Consider the following 19,919-nt stretch of genomic DNA (forward strand, 5'->3'; position numbering starts at 1 on the left):
GCTTCAATTCTCCTGTTCCCCCCTTCCCAACCAAAACCAAAAAGAGAAGGGATAAAAATGTGGTTTGTTCTTTTGACATCTCCGTTCAGAATATTTTTGTGCTTTTGACATTTTTGGAAAACTATAGAACGGTTGCTTATTCCTTCGGTGAACTCTTTTGTAATTTTGACTACATATTTAGATGGCAGATGATGGTCATTTTCTGCATATGATATAGTTCTGTAATCCTCTTCTCATTCTGTGGATCCATGCCCTTGGGATTGATTACATGCTGATAATTTGCAGTATCCGGAGTCACTAGTTGCCAACGGTATCAAATATGTTTCTTTTGAATATAAATCTGGAATTGACAATGGCAGGAAATCTTCCTCATCAGATCGTGAAAGTCAGTAAGTGTCTAATTTACTATTTGTTGTGTGCTTACTTGCGAACTTACTCTGTTAATGCTAGTCACAAAAAATATGTTCACTTTGTTCAAAACTTTTGTTCTTTTTTTCTCCTCCTGTTCAATTTCCAAGGTTTCTGTTCATGGTGTACAGTGTACCCCTGAAAAAGGTTGCCTATGATCAAGGTTGTTAATATTTGCTAAATGATTTGGTCTTCTTTGTTGATACCAATCTTATTCTACTTTCTATTTCATTTCATTGGAGGTACCCACTACAGTCTGCTTACCAACTATATTTAGCGGAGATTGAGGGGGTGCAGAGGTAGTAGGGGCGTTAAAAAAGGCGAGGCAGGTGAGGAACATTTGTTGGAGCAGTGAGACCTGTTAAAGCGGAAGAGAGTGTTAAGTACAAAGACTATGGAAGTTGTAATCATTGTATTCTCCTGATGTTGCCAAAGATTGTGGAAGTAATGGCATGGTACCTTAATGCTCTGCTGCTGAAAATTCTCTAAGCTGCAGGTTCTGTATTGTTCCTTTGAATGGAGAGCACAGTGACAGAGTGAGTTCTGGGCTTGTATTTTATTTGCGCCTATGGTTAATGCTGTGGCTCATAATACTTCACTGATGAGTTGTTTTTTACCTTACGTTGGAGTCCAACACTCATGAGTTGTCGTTGTGCAAAGGCAGGGAAGTTCCTACTCAAGGTATAAAAATTACTTGGTGACATATTGTAATTCAGTTTCAGTTGGAAGAAAAGCTCAAAGAATGTTATGATTGGATGAGAGGAGAAAGGGGACTTATGGATGAGTCTAAATGCCTATTCTTTTAAGTTGGTCCCAAAATAAATCAAGAACCTCACACTTTATCTTTGAGTTGGGTAGCTTCTAAGGAACAAGGCTGCTATTCTTGTTTTCTTAGAGTTATTTAGTGTTGGCTTGATGAAATTTTGTTTCTACTACGAGTGAAGGTAAAGTCAGGCAGTAGCTTATGTCAATGGTATTGCCTATTTTGTGGGATACATTGGTGATGCTGGTAATTGCTTACTAACATGGAAGTAACTTTGCAGAAAATAATGGAATCTCTCTTTTCATTGAGGATGCCGTTTTCTATTGACGTGGTTGCAATTTTTTGCCGAAGGTGATCAAGAGTTAGCAGGGGGAGCAGTGAATTAAAGCTTAGCAATAGAGAATAGGATTGAAGGCCAACTCAGGAGGTTATGAGTGCACTCAGATGCACTGACAAGAGTTATTTGGGAGGGGGTTTGGGGTGCATGCTTCAAATGCATAAACACAGTGAAAGTAAGTCCAGATCTATACTTACCTGCATAATATGTGATATTTCTTATTCACCCCAAAACATGTGATATTTTTAGGGTCAGCTATGCCAACTTGATGAAAAAGAAAGGTAAGTATGAATTTTAACTCCTGAATAGGATGGTTTCAGTATGTTTTGATGAGGCAGGTGGGGGCTACTCATAGAGGCTCCTTGTTGCCACATTGCCTGAGATTCAGGTTGAATGATGAGGGGAAATTACAGAGGGAGATTGGAAGAGTTAGAAATACTGTTTGGAAATGTTTTAGGAATGCGTTTAAATGAATCTGGTGATATTTCCATATGAGGGCAGCTGGCCATATGGTTAAATGTAAAATTTTCCTCCTGCTGTTTTCCTTTTAGATATGGTTAAATGTAATTCTTCTTCTTCTTCGCTGCTGTTGTCGTCGTCGTCTTCTTCTGCTGCTGCTGCTGTTTATCTGTATTTTTTTTTCCCCTAGCATTTCTGTTTCTTCTGGATGCAACTATTTCTTTTTATACATTATGTTTGTTTCCAATCTCCTTCACATGCAGTTCAGAAATTATCATGTTTCTTTTTTTTGCTGATACCTTCTTCTAGTTTTAAAATGTGTTTTGATATTTACTAATATAAAGTAGGGGAAATAGCATTTCAGGGGTAATGTTAAAAAATATTATCACTTCCATGGAAAAGTTTATACATTTATTTTTTAATTTTGTATAGTTTTTCATTAATTTGAAAATATTTTCCTTAGTTTCCAATTCAGTAATATTTCCCCTATAATGTACCCAATCTTGATATTGCCACTTTTTTTATTTTTATATATACTTAAAAAATGTGCTTCTGTTTTGAATATTCAAGCCTTTTGAATTTCTGTAGGTTTAGTGTCCCTGAGGATGAAGAAGATGATTCTCATGCAAATTTCTTGTGGAGAACAACAACAGGAAATGGTTGCTTTTGGTTTTGTGGGTACTTGTATCAAGCTCAATATGTGGTAAGCCCTACAGGTGCCACATCACCAAAACCCCTCCCACGTGGCAGACCAATAAGGCACCACGTCGGGCATGTCGTATGTTTACTACATGGCGAGCCCTACGGGCGTCATGTGCCAAGGCAGCCAAGACTATATGCTTAGCCTAAGCGGGAGCATACATATAAGCCCAAATATATCTAGATATGAAGAGCCCTGCAACAGGCAGCACCATGGCCCCAGGGCCCATGGTCCTTCATACCTCGCTCCAAGGCCAAACAATAATACAATCAGCTCTCGACTCACTTGGACTTGGATTGATAAACAATGGCTCTCCTAAACATTGAACAGGCCTGCGGCCTAACCTCCTACTTGGTCGCTTGGAGGCGAGCCCCTGGCTCTCTTAAACACTAAGGTGGGCCCCGGCCCATTTATCTACTTGGATGCCTAGGTTGGGAGCAGGACCCAGGAGTGCTCGGGATCATCAGAGGATACTGGACTGGCGGCTGAGGTCATGGGATCGTCGAGATGTTTGTCTTCTTGCTAAGACAATTCCATCTCGACCAGGCTTGGAGAAGAGGCAACAATGACCTTACGTTCATGTCATCCGATGCATATACGAAACGTTACTTTCTGCCTGCCATGAAACGTTGCTCTCCGCCTGCCGTCAAGCCACAGACGGCAGAAGGGCTTATATCACTTCTGGCAGAGTTGAGGAGAACGAGCCACCTGTCCAACAGTTTGCTTGGGCTCCAATACTCCTGCGGCCTATATAACGTATCGTATATGCAGCGGGACACAACAACAACAATACAACCAAGTTTCATACTTAAACACCCTCTATCATACTAGTGTTCAAAAGGTCTATCACTGCCAACCTCTCCCTCTCCAAGCTTGCCTTGACTTCCTCCTCTCCACCTCCGGTGATCTCAGGCCATTGAAGTGCCCGCCATCTTCCCGGACTACCTCTAGCCACACCTCTCACCCACATTATACTCTGCTGGGGAAGAGTGGTGCTCGCTTCACATGGCGCCCAAAAAGAACACTGGAACTGGAATAGCGACATCCCAAGGTGGCGGTAGGGAGACCCCGGCGGAGACCTCGGAACACAATTCCGGCGGTTCTCCAGAAGAACAATCCTCCCAACCGGTCATAGCGGACCAACTACGTGCGTTGACTGAGAGCGTCACTTCTCTTCAACAGAACCAACAACTCTTAATGGACGCCCTACTAGCCTTGCAAAGGGCACCTACAGTTCCATCGTCGTCCAACCCTCTTTCAGCATCACAAAATGGTGCTCCGCCATTAGCCCAGAATGGCTCGGAGGCTAACCTCGCTACGCAAAACAACTTGCAAACCCAAACGGGACGACAAACGGTCGTCCCGCTCCCTCCATCAGCCCCTAGCCAAATACCCCCACCGCAAGTTGGGTCCATTAGTGGAGCTCCCACTGCAGTGGCTTCGACTGGCTCTCCAGCTCTTCCAGCAAATCAGAACTTTTCCCAGCCATTAACATTGGAGGTCGAAAAAGAGCACATAAATAGCCTACTTCAGACGAACAAAGGTCACATTCCTACCTCCCCAGAATTGGACCTCCGTCTCCCTTACCCTATTCACATCGCAAGTCTTCCATATCCGGTGGGATATACAGTACCCAAATTTGTCCGTTTCGACGGACGAAAAGGGAACGCCAGAGAGCATGTTTCACGCTTTCTTGACGCCCTTGGAGCTCACCGAGAAGACCGAAACCTTCGCATAAGGGAATTCTCCAAATCCCTCACAGATCGAGCATTCTCGTGGTATGCCAACCTTGCTGCTGGCTCTATTTCTTCATGGGAAGACTTGGTAAAAAAGTTTTACATCAAGTTCTTCTGCGTTGAAGAAAGGTTAACCACCCTTCATCTTATGAGGGAAACACAACGACTTGGAGAGGACATTCTCGTTTACGTCCGCCGTTTTAGAGAAAAAGCAGTAGATATACAAGACCCGATGGAAGAACACCAGCTGGTGTCATTATGCATTGAAGGGATGCTCACGACTTATAAACTCCAGTTGGTCAACCACCACTTCCCTGACTTTTCTGCTTTATGTGCTGCGACCCGAAACATAAGTGAAACAGTAAGATCAGGGGCACGAATGACAGCACCACAACGCCACTCATGGCGACCAACGGCACCTCAACCCTCCTCATGGAGGCCTAACCGACGCAACCACGCCGTATATGCAGCCTCTTCCCCACTTGCTTTGCTTGGCAACTTTTTGGCCACTTTCTTCGACGAACATACAACAGCTTTCCGCTTCATTCTAAGCAAACAATTCCTACCTGTATCACCCCAAATTGCAACAAGTAAGTTTTGCATTCATGAATCACACTTATACTTAAAAAATATATATATATATATATATAATAATAATTAATTAATTAATTAATTACTCAACTAAATAAATAAAAATAATAATTATTTATTTGCTTATTAATAAATAAGAATAACTCTTCTAATTTTTAGCGCTTGGACTTTACTTCATGCTCTCTCAAATCCCTCAAACCAGCTCTCTGACCTTATTAGCTCACATTTCATTAGCTCACCAATATGAATAGAGTTATTCTCCTCCATGGCCTCCTCAAGTCACCCAGTTCCTAGCTCCCAACAAGGGGCAGACCAGATTTCAGTTCTGCCTCCCCAACATGTGAGGGATCAAAGTCGGATGCGTTATCCTAATTCTTGGCTCACCATGTGATGCTAACTAGACTCTCAATTTTACAACTCTAATATTTTATTAATTTTTGAGCTTCATAATTTTATAGCTCTCCTATTATGTTTACAGCTCGTTCCCAATCTTTATGAATTTTCCTAAGTATTAGAGTTAGAGCCATATGTGATAGTTCACTAAGTTCATAGCTCTCCATATCATAGCTCACCAATTTCATAACTCTCCATGTCATAGCTCACCAATTTCATGGCTCACCAATATTTTATGGCTTCACAATTTTATAGCTCTTCCATTATGTTTAGAGCTCATTCTCAATCCTTATAAATTTTCCTAAGTGTCAGAGTTAGAGCCATATGCGATAGCTCACCAATTTCATAGCTCTCCATGTCATTAGCTCACCAATTTTATAGCTCCTCCATTATGTTTAGAGCTCATTCTCAATCCTTATAAATTTTTCTAAGTGTCAGAGTTTAGAGCCATATGTGATAGCTCACCAATTTCATAGCTCTCCATGTCATTAGCTCACCAATCTTATAGCTCCTCCGTTATGTTTCGAGCTCATTTTCAATCCTTATAAATTTTTCTAAGTGTTAGAGTTAGAGCCACATGCGATAGCTCACCAATTTCATAGCGCTCCATGTCATAGCTCACCAATTTCATGGCTCACCAATATTTTATTATTATTGTTTTAGCTCACCAAATGTGATAGCTCACCAATTTTATAGCTCCTCCGTTATGTTTAGAGCTCATTTTCAATCCTTATAAATTTTTCTAAGTGTTAGAGTTAGAGCCATATGTGATAGCTCACCAATTTCATAACTCTCCATGTGTGATAGCTCACCATTGTTGTAGATCACTAATATTTTATTATTATTTTCTTAGCTCACCAAATGTGATGGCTCACCAATATTTTATTAATTTTTGTAGAATTCTCCAAGTCCATGACTCTTCATGTGATAGCTCACCATTGTGTGATAGCTCACCATTGTTGTAGATCACCAATATTTTATTATTATTGTTTTAGCTCACCAAATGTGATAGCTCACCAATATTTTATTAATTTTTGTTAGAGTTACGTGATAGCTCACCATTGTTCCAATTTCATAACTCTCCATGTGTGATAGCTCACCATTGTTGTAGATCACCAATATTTTATTATTATTTTCTTAGCTCACCAAATGTGATAGCTCACCAATATTTTATTAATTTTTGTTAGAATTCTCCAATTTCATAACTCTCCATGTGTGATAGCTCACCATTCCCATAGGTCACTAATATTTTATTATTATTTTCTTAGCTCACCAAATGTGATGGCTCACCAATATTTTATTAATTTTTGTAGAATTCTCCAAGTCCATGACTCTTCATGTGATAGCTCACCATTGTGTGATAGCTCACCATTGTTGTAGATCACTAATATTTTATTATTATTTTCTTAGCTCACCAAATGTGATAGCTCACCAATATTTTGTTAATTTTTGTTAGAGTTCTCCAATTTCATAACTCTCCGTGTGTGGTAGCTCACCATTGTTGTAGATCACCAATATTTTATTATTATTTTCTTAGCTCACCAAATGTGATAGCTCACCAATATTTTATTAATTTTTGTTAGAGTTCTCCAATTTCATAACTCTCCATGTGTGATAGCTCACCATTGTTGTAGATCACCAATATTTTATTATTATTCTCTTAGCTCACCAATTACATGGCTCACCAATATTTTATTATGTGTGATAGCTCACCATTGTTGTAGATCACCAATATTTTATTATTATTCTTAGCTCACCAATTGCATGGCTCACCAATATTTTATTATGTGTGATAGCTCACCATTGTTGTAGATCACCAATATTTTATTATTGTCTTAGCTCACCAAATGTGATAGCTCACCAATATTTTATTAATTTTTGTTAGAGTTACGTGATAGCTCACCATTGTTCCAATTTCATAACTCTCCATGTGTGATAGCTCACCATTGTCGTAGATCACCAATATTTTATTATTATTTTCTTAGCTCACCAAATGTGATAGCTCACCAATATTTTATTAATTTTTGTTAGAATTCTCCAATTTCATAACTCTCCATGTGTGATAGCTCACCATTCCCATAGGTCACTAATATTTTATTATTATTTTCTTAGCTCACCAAATGTGATGGCTCACCAATATTTTATTAATTTTTGTAGAATTCTCCAAGTCCATGACTCTTCATGTGATAGCTCACCATTGTGTGATAGCTCACCATTGTTGTAGATCACTAATATTTTATTATTATTTTCTTAGCTCACCAAATGTGATAGCTCACCAATATTTTATTAATTTTTGTTAGAGTTCTCCAATTTCATAACTCTCCGTGTGTGGTAGCTCACCATTGTTGTAGATCACCAATATTTTATTATTATTTTCTTAGCTCACCAAATGTGATAGCTCACCAATATTTTATTAATTTTTTGTTAGAGTTCTCCAATTTCATAACTCTTCATGGGTTAGCTCACCATTCTCATAGATCACCAATATTTTATTATTATTTTTTTAGTTCACCAACTTCATGGCTCACCAATATTTTATTAATTTTTTTTGTTTAGAGTTCTCCAAGTCCATAACTCTTCATGGGTTAGCTCACCATTCTCATAGATCACTAATATTTTATTATTATTTTCTTAGCTCACCAATTTCATGGCTCACTAATATTTTATTAATTTTTTTTTTTTTTTTTTTTTTTAGTGTTCTCCAAGTCCATAACTCTTCAATTCCATAACTCTTCATGTGTTAGTTCACCATTCTCATAGCTCACTAATATTCTAAGAGTGGAACTCCACTTTTGTAACTCCCTAATATCTTGGTCTAATATTTTATTTATTTTTCTTTTTTTTTATTTCCCGACTATTTCTCCAATATGTATCAAAATAATAATAATAATAAAAAAAAAATGCTCGAACCCTTGCCTCTTTACCAAAATAATACAGTTTTATTATTATTCAACTCTCCAAAAGGCAGTCCTCTATTTTTGACTTATCTCGTTATTTATTTTATTTTATTTTATTTTATAGTCTGCCCCCTTTTCTTTTTCTTTGTTTCATCACAAAACAGACAAAACATATATATATATATATATATATATTATATAGCGAATAAATAAACACATACATAGCCAATCTATGGGAGATTCGAAGCATACCTCACGGAAGACAACTCCAAGAAGACGATACCCAGATTGTTGTTTAGGTTCCAACGCACCAGGTCCTCCTCACCCAACTCGCAACTGTGGCTCGCCACTACCCAACTCACCCTCCTCGCTTCTCACCTTCTCTATCGCCTGTCAATTACCGAGATTTTGCCCCTTCCCTCAAGAATCGACAACAGCAACTAACCCCCAAAATCCTTTAGCAAAGAAATCAAAACCCTAGCCTTCCTCTAATGTCAGCTCACACTCCTTCACTTCTGCGCAGAATCTTTGATCAAGATCCAAACCCACTTCCTTTGGCAAAACACTGTGTTCGCAGAACCTTTTAAAAATCGATTTCAAACATTGGCAATACAGATGACCAACCCCAGCGACAGACCCAGAACCACCCTTACGGCTCGCCGACGGCAACCTCTACGCTTCGCAGGTTACTCTCTTCCTTCTCGCCTCTCTTCTCTCTTCGTGCCTTCTCGGAGCTCGTCGGCGGCAAGCTTTTTCCCTTCCACGGCTGTCAACCTTTCTCTCCTAGTTGAACTTTGGATTTTCTAGTCTTTCACTCTAAGTGGGATTCTAGGTTTTTGTTTAGAGAGAAAACCAAAGGTATACCCAGACACAAATCTTCCCAAACAGTTTTCCTAATGGTATAGGAAACCTAGTTACAGATAACCATGTCAATAAAACATCCTTGCACACCTTGGGTAAAGGGAGAAGACGCGGGTAGCAATCGGATAATACAGAGTCCCTCTCTAATCCAGTTCAAAAAAAAAAAAAAAAAAAAAGAAAGAAAGAACTGGGTATGCACAATGGATAAAAGGAGAAGTGGACGAAGCAACCAGAATCTGGACAGCTCTGGTCAAATTCAAAATACAAAAAAAATATATATATATATATATATAAATAATAATGTCTATACACACATATTCAGGATTGCACCTTTCCGAGGATGCATCCTTAAACCAATCGAACTCTTTGCTACAGACTGTAAATACCTTAAAGCCTTCAAAAAAGTCACTTTACTAATAGCTACACAAGCTATCACATTATACTATGAGCAACTCCAAAATTAGTAGGTCTGCTCTAAACCTATAACTCCAATTTATGAGTTGTCTTCTTCATGTATCGCCCATTCCCAATGTAAAGCTGCAAAAGTTAGTAAATTCACTTCCTCTTTCCCAATGCAATCTCACCTTTATAAGAGAGCAAATACGGGACAGCAAAAAAAAAAAAAAAAAAAAAAAAAAACAGCCAAATTCATATCTACTCGCCAACATTCTCCTCTCAACTTCAACAACCCATTCTCTCTAAATGGCTTCTGGAGGAGAGAGGCACCGAGATAACACCATTTGGCGGCCGGTGAATAGGGCTCCAAACCAAAGAGCTTCAAGCACCAACCCTAGAGTTTCAAGCTCCACTCCCACTCACCATCGCCGCCCGGTGTGTGAGTTCTTTCGAAAGATGCTCTCTATGCCTCCATGGCAATTCCAAGATCTGCTATTCGAATCCCCTTGGATCCAGCACCCAATATCTGCTCATACAGTTGTAGAGGTACCGGAAGAATTTCGGGGTAAAATAAGAGGATGGTACAAGGCACTAACCATTCCAGAACTTTACACAATACCAGTGTCCCACACTTGGTTCTTGCGAAACCAAGAAATCAACCTCACTCTCCAAGGATCCACCTGCCAGGCAAATCAGGTGTTAATCCCACATTTCGAAAGGATCCGCATCAATATCCTCTCGCAAAGACCGACAGAGAGAGATCTAGACCACCACATCTCCATCATGTCAGCACCATTGGAAAACCCAAATGAAGATTTGGGACTTGGGTGGGACATAGAGAACTTTGCAGATCTCAACATGGGAGAAGAGAGCGCTTCACTCAATGCTCAATCAAACATCTCCTACAACATTCCACTTAACATCCTCTTCTTCAACACTGAGGGCGTCGCTCGCCCTAATTTTCTCCAACACTACATGCACCTACATTCTAGCGGACGCTTCCACCTCGTCATCATCACAAACACAAAAAAAAGGGAAAGCGAGGCCCAGTTCATGAGCCAAATCATGGGTTACTCCAACACCAAGACCATGAACCCACCTCCCAGCGGCATGGAAAGAGTAACGGGCGGAATTTGGTGCCTATGGAATGAAGCTGAAATCTCATGTGATGTAATAGAGATCCCGTGGAATCAAGCCATCACCCAACAAGCCCACATCTTTATCCGGCCGGCTCGCACCGAATGAAATTTAAAAATGTAAACTCTCCATGAGCAACCCAAATGCCCCCATTGTATCAAAAGCCTAATTTTAGATGACTCTATCTGAATATTTGTCCGCATGAGTTAATATCTTTCAAAACTTTTTAACATAGTCATGTACAAATACTCTCATTAGCTATAAGAGCATCTGTACAGGGGGGCATTATTGTGGGTACTTGTATCAAGCTCAATATGTGGTAAGCCCTACAGGTGCCACATCACCAAAACCCCTCCCACGTGGCAGACCAATAAGGCACCACGTCGGGCATGTCGTATGTTTACTACATGGCGAGCCCTACGGGCGTCATGTGCCAAGGCAGCCAAGACTATATGCTTAGCCTAAGCGGGAGCATACATATAAGCCCAAATATATCTAGATATGAAGAGCCCTGCAACAGGCAGCACCATGGCCCCAGGGCCCATGGTCCTTCATACCTCGCTCCAAGGCCAAACAATAATACAATCAGCTCTCGGCTCACTTGGACTTGGATTGATAAACAATGGCTCTCCTAAACATTGAACAGGCCTGCGGCCTAACCTCCTACTTGGTCGCTTGGAGGCGAGCCCCTGGCTCTCTTAAACACTAAGGTGGGCCCCGGCCCATTTATCTACTTGGATGCCTAGGTTGGGAGCAGGACCCAGGAGTGCTCGGGATCATCAGAGGATACTGGACTGGCGGCTGAGGTCATGGGATCGTCGAGATGTTTGTCTTCTTGCTAAGACAATTCCATCTCGACCAGGCTTGGAGAAGAGGCAACAATGACCTTACGTTCATGTCATCCGATGCATATACGAAACGTTACTTTCTGCCTGCCATGAAACGTTGCTCTCCGCCTGTCGTCAAGCCACAGACGGCAGAAGGGCTTATATCACTTCTGGCAGAGTTGAGGAGAACGAGCCACCTGTCCAACAGTTTGCTTGGGCTCCAATACTCCTGCGGCCTATATAACGTATCGTATATGCAGCGGGACACAACAACAACAATACAACCAAGTTTCATACTTAAACACCCTCTATCATACTAGTGTTCAAAAGGTCTATCACTGCCAACCTCTCCCTCTCCAAGCTTGCCTTGACTTCCTCCTCTCCACCTCCGGTGATCTCAGGCCATTGAAGTGCCCGCCATCTTCCCGGACTACCTCTAGCCACACCTCTCACCCACAGGTTTCATTCATTTTGGCTTCTAATTCATTTGGTTTTATCCTTAGCTGCTTTTTATAATCAATATTCTTTTGCAGGTCCTCCTGAATCAATATTTGACTGGACAGCAGAATTAGACTCAGATTTGTCAAACCAGAATACCAATAATCAAGCATTCTCTGGGAAACATTGGCGTCTTCTTCAATGCTAGAACGGTTAGTTAGTTTTCTTATTTTCTTTTATGTCACTGTTCAGTGCAGGTATGACTCTCATAATAGGTTATTTGAGGCGAATGTGAATGTTTTAGTTAGTCACTGGCAACATTTTATCAGCATTATCACCATAATTGATAATTGGAAAATTCTATTCTTACATAAAATTTATACAAAAAACTTGACAAGGATGGTGTGGCAATGCCATTATTATAATTAAATCCATCCTTAATGGTGTTTTGTTTTGAAGTGAAAGGTTCACAATGAGGCACATCATTATGTATGAAAATTATCAATCAATTTTTTGTTTGTATAGCATTACTCTAAAATTTTTAATTTATGTGGTTAATTGCAGGAGTTCACGTCTTTGAAGAGCTTCTGATGTTGATTTCCTTGTACAGATTTGTTCTCTGTTTTATTTTGTGTGCATAGGATGATCTAACGATGCAGCTTGTCGTACTCATCATGCATATATATATATATATATATTAATGTTTTAATATATATACATATATATGCAGCCAAAAAGCTGTAGTAGAGCAATGAGGGCTGTAGGGGTTGTGGAGGCTTCTTGTGAAGAAATATTTGAGCTTGTGATGAGCATGGATACAACACGGTTTGAGTAAGTATTCTTTTGTTTGTTACTAGCTTTTCAGGAGTTAGTCTAGATGCTTAATGGAATGGTGCTTCTTGTTGTATGTGACATAACCTTTTTTTCTTTTTCATTTTTTACATAATTTATGATGGATATTTGGAAAGCTGTCTCCATACAATTTTTCTTTCATTTGGACAGGAAGGCTTTTGCATGTATAAATTAATTCTTTCTGTACATGCAAGTTCATAGTCTTTGGTGGTTATATAAGTTGTATGCTCATGGTAGTTGAGTTTGTTTTGGCAAAACCAAAGATTTTGATTATCCATAATCTCTGCACCTATTCAATTGGAAATTAAGGGAAGAAGTGTTACAATCTTCCATACTGTTTCTTCATTTTTCGCCTTTGGATAATTTGCAAAGTTATTCATTGGCATCATTACAAAACAATTTTTAGTGGCATAGTCAAAGATTTAGAGCCTCTAATGTCAATGACTTCGTGAGACAATGGTATACAAGATATCTAAATAGATGGCAATCTAGTAGAGTAATTTTTATAATTGTATGTTTGTTTATTGTCCAAAACATTTAGTTAACTAGGTAACACCCCAACAGCATAGACCGCAATCCCCCAAAAAAGAGACGTCGGTTCAGTTCTCATTAACTTATCTACTTAATAAAGGGTCCAGACCAGAACATTTTATACATAAGTAGATATACTAAATGTCAGTTTTAACTGCAAATATTCTTGGCTAAATATTTTTGTTGAACTGAAGATAGAAACATTTTATTATCTTTTCTCTCTAACTATGTGCAAATGAATGTTGAAATAATTTTTCCTTGTTTTTAGTAATTTAAACTTGTACCACTTTGTAAGATTTTGAAACTCCTTCCTTCAAATCTTGAATTTTTGATATTCCATGCTATTGTTGGCTGTTAAAATTTATCAATAAACCTACCACCACTACCACCTCACCTACTCCACTAAACCTAACCCACTACACCTACACCTACACCTACATCTATATAAGGAACCATTTGTAATAGAACATCAAAAAATCAATAAATATCAATCTTGTAATATACACAATTATTCAATAATACATCAGTTTATTTTACATGGTATCAGAGCTAAGTTAAAAACGTAGTATTTTTCGCTTCACCGGCGGGCGGCAACCTCGCCTTGGCCGCTCGCCGGACCTCAACCTATTCCGCTTATGTTCTACACATACCTTTCCATCACTGCCTAAATCCTCTCTCCTTCACTACCGCTGCTTCCTAGTTGATGAATCTGTTCTGAGAAGGTCCCAAGGCAACAAAGCAAGTCAGACCTTCCAAGTAAGTTTACAGTTTCATCTCGCACTTTGAAAAGAGTAATTCCATTTGCCCTCAAAAATTTTGCAGCTAAACTGGTTCCCTCAACCAAGATACCCATCAAAAGAGCTTCAGTCCCAGTATTTGGATACTTGAGCTTCCTCGCTTCTAGCTCGGCCATCGCGAACGACTTTATAGCCCTCGCCGACCATTTTGGAAGTTTTTCAGAAGAACCCCTCTCTGGTTTCGCAGTTGGGAGGCTAAACGAGACCGTGGCGACAGTTGACGGGCGGTGATTTGAAAGGCGATTCCAGGGGTTGGTGGGCTGAATTGAGAGATGGGTTCCGATGAAAGAGCTTAGCGAGTTGTCTGGTTTGAGAATCAGAGGATGAGGTAATGGAAAATTGTCGGATTTCCTAAAAGAAGAAGGCATTGGAAGTAGTGATATGGCATTAGTGGCCATTAATTTGAAGAAACCCTAGGCTTCGTGAGGAAAAGCTCTGTATTGATTGCCACCACCTCCAAAGGAATGCCCACATGGCAATATCACAGCGTCATCCATAAGTGCTCCTGTCAGAGGATCCGAAAGAATCATCCTTAGAGACCCACACCATCCCACTTTCTTCCACTAAACACGGTTGTGTGCTGCTGACCCACACCACCTCACTTTCTTTTTATTCTTTTATTTCATCTTTCACTTCACACACCACACCACCCAACTTTCTTTTTCTTCTTTTATCACACAAGGGAGACAGCCCCATGTGAAGAGAAATAACATTCACACGGTTTACCACATTAATACCGACGGGAATTGCCTCTTCCCTATTAATACATTTTTTTTTTATTATTCTTATTCTTTCCAAAAAAAAAAAAAAAAAAAAAAAAAAACAATATAAACACAAAACAATTTCCACATTTGCACATCAACCAACCATATTTTATTCATCTCAGGGAATAACCCCGATCACCCTTTTACACCAAAAAAAAAAAAAAAAAAAAAAAAAAAAAAAAAAAAAAAAAAAACAACCACATCCACAGTGGGCTTTTTCTTCTCTACTCTGCCGCCGGTCTCTTCTTCTTGCCTCCGTCCTGCGCGGCCCTTGACGGTGCTGCCTCCGTGTTTTCCACGCCGCCGAGCACGTTCACTCCCCCATACTCCTCCACTGCAGCATATGGCGGACCACCAAATCGGAACATCACGGTGGCCTTCCGCTTCAGCTCCTTGTTTTCTGCCCTTAGCACGCTTATCTCTGCTCGCGCATCCTTATACATGCGTTGGAGCAGAGCCAGCTGGGAGTTTAAATGCTGCACCTCATTTGTCCTACTCTGCAGCCGGTTCGACAAGTTTGTGACCGCCGTCATGCTTTCCACACATGCCTTCAGAGTATACTGATTGGCCTCCATATCCGACTGCACTGCCATTCTTTGCTCCACCGACCGCATCGGAAAGTTCAACGGAGCAAACTCCGGGGCGCTTGGTTGAGGTTCCAGTGCCACCGCACCAGTTCTCTCTCTTGTTGACTCGTTGAGGTCGGGAAAGAGGGTGAGCAGTCCACGGGAAGACGAAGACGAAGCCATTTTCTGGGCAACAGAGTGTTATACAGAATCTCTCTCAGACTATCTCTCACAAGTGTTTTTGCCTCAACCTCAGCCTCTGTCTTATAGCCGAGGCAGCCACGCGCATCGCGCGCCTCTTGACGCCCGACAAACTGGCACGCCTTTTCATGGCACATCGTTTGATAAAGTGGGCACGCCTTTTGATGGCACGCCTTTTGAAAAATTGGGCACACCTTTTGAGGGTGCAACTTTTACAAGGGTCCGACAAGACTCTATAAACTGTCCCGACATAGATTCCGGTTAGTTTCTACAAGGGTCCGACAAGACTCTGTAAACTGTCCCGACATAGATTCCGGTTAGTTTCTACAAGGGTCCGACAAGACTCTGTAAACTGTCCCGACATTGATTCCGGTTAGTTTCTACAAGGGTCCAGCAAGACTCCGTAAACTGTCACAACAACTGTCACAACATTGTCTGCTACAACGGTCCGACATGACCCCATAAACTGTCTTCTACATCGGTCTGACACCCCCATACAGTGTCCTCTACAACGTTATGACACCACCATCCAGTGTCTTCACCAATGGTCTGACACGACCATACAGTGTCTCCTATCCTTTTTTATTTTTATGTATTTTCTTGTTTTGTTCCTCTCTCCAAACTCAAGTTGGTTAGTTTATATCCTCCTTGAGTTTGCGGGGGGCTGTTAAAATTTATCAATAAACCTACCACCACTACCACCTCACCTACTCCACTAAACCTAACCCACTACACCTACACCACCTCACCTACTCCACTAAACCTAACCCACTACACCTACATCTACTCCACTAAACCTAACCCACTACACCTACACCTACACCTACACCTACATCTATATAAGGAACCATTTGTAATAGAACATCAAAAAATCAATAAATATCAATCTTGTAATATACACAATTATTCAATAATACATCAGTTTATTTTACATTGGCTTTCAAAGTTAAAATGATTGGCCATCTCATTAGGCTTTCAGCACATTATGCATGAAATATTAGAGTGAACATTGTGCCTCTTTACAAAGTATTGCCTATTAAAGTAAATATGCAAGCCACTGGGGTACTTACTTTCCAGGGAGGGACGCAACAACTCTGTGTAAGGCCGTAAAGGCGTAAAGGCTTTATAGTTCTGGATTCTAATAATTTCTTGGTCATGTTTATCATCTTAATGAACTTATGAAAAAGAAAATAGGTGTCATCTTAATGAGTTTTTCCCTCCTCCTCCTTCTTCTTCGGAGTTCTGGATTCTAATAATTTCATGGTCATGTTTATCATCTTAATGAACTTATGAAAAAGAAAATAGGTGTCCTGGTACATACTCCACAATTTGTTGATGATTTTCTATTTATTAGAGATGTACCACAATTTGCTCCCAATTTGGCTCGTTTGCTACTAGAGCTCTTGAGTTCAAAAGGAGCCCGATGGTGTCCACAGTTGATATAATTTATTCTTTTTGTATTTCTTCTCTTGATTTTCATGCTATGCTATTTTTTTATGCCCTGTGTAGGTGGGACTGCAGTTTCCAGTATGGTAGCTTAGTTGAGGAGGTAGATGGGCATACTGCAATACTCTATCACAGACTACAGCAGGACTGGTTCCCAATGTAATTGTTTTTCCTAGTTAAACAACTTACTTGTTTATGCTTGCTTGGTTCCCAAGTTGTAGGTCTTTGTGTCTGCGTCTAATCTCTATGAAATTTTTGCAAGGCTTCCAAAATTTCAATGTTTTAGAAACACTTTCCAACTAGCTTTAGAAAATGTTTTAGAGCAAGTAGGAGACAACCGAGATGCCACTGGATCAAAAAAATTTAATTGCAGTTCTCTTACGTCATGTATCTTTGTAATGGTCAAGCTACTAGTATTATTCATTTAAAAATGTTTTTGATGTTTGCTTCTTTGTGTCTCTATGAAATAGATGTAAATGTTTTACAATTTCAATGCTTCCAAAAAAAATTATTGTTTTTTAAATATTGGTTATTGAACTATCAAGAAGGTCCAATATCCTTTCTTCTTTATTAGTTTTTTGAAAGATAAAATAACATGGGTACCAATGGATTCTATTGCAGGTGTGTGTGGCCACGTGATCTTTGTTATGTGCGTTATTGGCGTTGAAACGAGGATGGAAGTTATGGTAAATTTGTCCAATGACCCTTTTTGTTCACCTTAATCCCCCACAGTTGGCCCTTGTTTTTGTTTTTGCTATTATGCAGTTGTATTATTTCGTTCTAGGGAGCATCAGAATTGTGATCCACAGCCTGGATTTGTGCGCGTCCATGTTGAGAGTAACTTCCAAATTGTTTTCAGTTTGCCTTGCGCTGAATTGGGGAAACAACTTTATTTTCTTTTCTTTTCTTCTCCTTTTGTATTTCTCCTATTTCTGCATGATATTCATGTAACTTGAAAGCAATCTCACTATTGGTATGTGTCTTGATGGTCCCAGGTGGAGGGTTCAATATTTCCCCACTGAAACCTCAGAATGGGAGGCCTAGAACACAGGTACAGCACCTCATGCAAATTGATCTGAAAGGTTGGGGTGTTGGTTACATTTCATCATTTCAGCAACATTGCCTCCTTCAGATGTTGAATAATGTTGCTGGTGAGTTTTATATTTAGTTATTAGTTGTTGAAGTTTGAAGTGCCATTCAGTTTGTATTGTTGTGATGGTCTGCATTGCATCTTTGGAGATGCATCAAAGATTTATATTAGAATGGTTGTTGTGACTTGTGAGAGCATAGTTTGCTTTTGTTTTGTAAAATTTATCATTGAACAAATGGATCGTTGAGTTTTTATATTGACGAAATGGTTTGACTTGCATAATTCTTGGGATATTATGGCCTTGGATTTCCAAATTTGAGAGAATCTCTTGACCAGGTAACTGCAGATGAATGATAATACTTATTTAATTATTACATATCTTTTGTTACTAAAGTTTAGATTTATGGTTTTTGTTAACGTGTTGGAAGCTAATATTCAGAAACAAAACAATTCTAAATCTAGGTCCCAATATATTAAAGTTTGCGTAGTACACTGGGAAATTGTTGTGTCCTTGTTATCTATCATTTTTATCTTTTCTTTTAGATTTTTTTTCTTCTGTGTTTGCCACATTGATTTTCTTCTGATATCTTTCTTTGAAGTTATTTTATTTTATTTATTTCTTCAATTTCAGATTTGCTGTCTAAATTGACACTTTCAAAATGAATTCTGTTTTCTACTTTACTAAGTCATCTTTTTTTTTGGTTGTTTCTTTTTCATTACAGGAATTAGTGAATATTTTTCTCAAACAAATGAAAGGAGTGCTCATCCGAGAATCCTAGTTATGGTTAATATGGCTTCAACCCCTATGTCTTCAAAGAAGAGTCAAAAGCTCCACAACCGTAGTACTTCTCTAGAACAAATAAATGCTGCAAATAAAAATGGCATGATGATGGATGAATACTCTGATGAGGATGATGAATTCCAAATACCTGACCCAGAGGTTTGCACTATACTTGTGCTACCATGTTTTTTGTTGACTCGTTTCTGAATTCTGTTGTTTGCTAATTTTCAGGCATGCTCAATGTGCCTTGAGAGTGATGTCAAAAAAACTGGTAGATGACAAACAATTTTTGTTTTTCTAAGCTGTCTTCAAAACCTCGATTTCGGATTCAAGTGGAACTTCTATTGACAATTTTTTTCTTGCATTAAAGCTTTAGAAGAAGAATGCACTAATCAAATTGATTTGTCCTGTTTCTCGGGTAACCTACAACGTGATGACCGGGATAATGGTCGTGACTGTTGGAGAATATCTGATGGGAACAACTTCAGAGTTTGTGGCAATAATTTTTATCATGATAAATCAAAGGTCTGGTAATGTTTCCCTAGTTTTCTTCATTTATGTGCAAGCTTTTTGCCCTACCAAGCTTGGTCTAATTTAGTGTTGCAAACTTTTAATATGTATTTGAAGATTTCTGCAGGCAAGCATCTAATGGAGCTTGTTGCTGTTGATTGGTTCAAGGACACAAAACGAATGGATCATGTTGCTAGGCGCCATGGTTGTGCTGCACAAGTAAGTATAGAAGGCTATACTTTTGTCTTCATTTGGTATTTTCAGGTCTTTCTTTCATTTTCTATTTCTTTCATCTTTTTTGGCATTATACTCCTGCCCTCCCTGCTTCACTTTAATGCATACCCTCTCTTTTTTGACCTTGTAAATCAAATTATATGTAGTACAATATTAACAAATGGGTCTTGCTAACGTGTGCCTTTAGAGAACATGTTAAGAGGG

At 39.4% G+C, this 19,919-nt stretch overlaps 1 pseudogene across 1 annotated transcript in view; it reads left to right on the top strand.

The window, feature by feature from the left end:
* Positions 1-19,919, top strand: part of LOC114321761 (protein ENHANCED DISEASE RESISTANCE 2-like) — a 36,951-nt pseudogene that overhangs the window by 13,179 nt on the left and 3,853 nt on the right. The window contains exons 5-17 of the transcript XR_014348655.1: positions 286-389; positions 2,556-2,626; positions 12,039-12,155; positions 12,508-12,557; positions 12,674-12,774; positions 17,164-17,259; positions 17,722-17,786; positions 17,866-17,937; positions 18,096-18,251; positions 18,913-19,130; positions 19,203-19,242; positions 19,342-19,496; positions 19,599-19,700. The product of XR_014348655.1 is annotated as a protein ENHANCED DISEASE RESISTANCE 2-like (transcript). The remainder of the gene's footprint in view (positions 1-285; positions 390-2,555; positions 2,627-12,038; positions 12,156-12,507; positions 12,558-12,673; positions 12,775-17,163; positions 17,260-17,721; positions 17,787-17,865; positions 17,938-18,095; positions 18,252-18,912; positions 19,131-19,202; positions 19,243-19,341; positions 19,497-19,598; positions 19,701-19,919) is intronic.

Source organism: Camellia sinensis, chromosome 13 (genome assembly GCF_055761805.1).
Source record: "Camellia sinensis isolate YWXY chromosome 13, ASM5576180v1, whole genome shotgun sequence".
In the NCBI taxonomy this organism is placed as follows: domain Eukaryota; kingdom Viridiplantae; phylum Streptophyta; class Magnoliopsida; order Ericales; family Theaceae; genus Camellia; species Camellia sinensis.